Source organism: Capsicum annuum, unplaced genomic scaffold (assembly GCF_002878395.1).
Source record: "Capsicum annuum cultivar UCD-10X-F1 unplaced genomic scaffold, UCD10Xv1.1 ctg43981, whole genome shotgun sequence".
Lineage (NCBI taxonomy): Eukaryota > Viridiplantae > Streptophyta > Magnoliopsida > Solanales > Solanaceae > Capsicum > Capsicum annuum.
The window spans coordinates 979-2,092 of record NW_025851494.1 but is presented as its reverse complement, the minus strand read 5'-3'; positions in this window follow the sequence as shown (position 1 = coordinate 2,092).

Here is a 1,114-nt window from a genome sequence, read left to right as displayed (position 1 = left end):
TTTTTTTTGTGTGTTGCTTATGGCATCTCATCATCAAGCTAAGGACATGATGAGATACAGATTTACCCCAAGGCAAAACCCATCGGCAGACTCTTTAAGTACGCACGATCTTTCACTTAGGCACCTCAACTGGACGTTATTTACTTTTGGCACCTCAAGTAGCTATTAACTCGGTCATTTTGACACTTTTTGCATAGATGGGAGCTCGCGTGTTTTGCACTCATTTCAGGCACGTGAGTACTATTTTTTATCTGATATGGCGTTCAACTTGGTCATAATAATAATATTTAATTACTTCCATTTGATTATACCCTTTCTTTTATTTCTAAACATCAATTTTGTCCATTTATCAACTTCTTTTTTTTTTTTGTTAGAAAATTTCTAGTAAAATAAATGAAACATATCTGCCATCTTCATTTTTGAGTCTTCATCTTCTTCATCATTCTTTCTCCCCCACCATCTTTCAAACTTTTGATAAATGTTAACATTTTTTTATTAGTTATATTATAATTTCATTTCTTTCCAATTTAATATCTCTCAATTTGATCCAATACATCACTTTTACAATTGAATTTTGCACAAAATTTAATTGAAGAGTCCATTTTCGTAATTGAATTTTGTTCAATTTCAACTGGGTGTCTTTCAAGTTGATTGAAAATTCTATTTTTTTCCACATATACATACACTGAGAGTAGAAGAGAGAACAGAAAAAATGCACTCATACACAGTGCAACATACACACGCAAAAATGGAGAAAAAAATCAACTACTGTCTTGACCTTACCGAAAACAACCATCTCAATAATGTGTTTGGGCTTTCCATTATCACCATTGCATCATCGCCATTGATTATCCTTATCAATGTTAGAAGTTTTTCATTAACTCGAGAGTAATTGTCTTTGATAAGTTAAAAATTGGTTAAAATTAATTAAGTTGGTGAGAATAAATTTGTTAAATTCAACCTCCATTGATGTGAAGAAGAAGATTTGGAGGTGGGAGTGGGGTTGTTGTGGTGTTTTCGGGCTGGGGGTTGGGTGTTTGGAGATAGTGATTTGAGTGGGGTAGGAGGGGGGGCTGGGGTGTTTGGGGAAGGTGATTCGGGGGGGGGGGGGGGG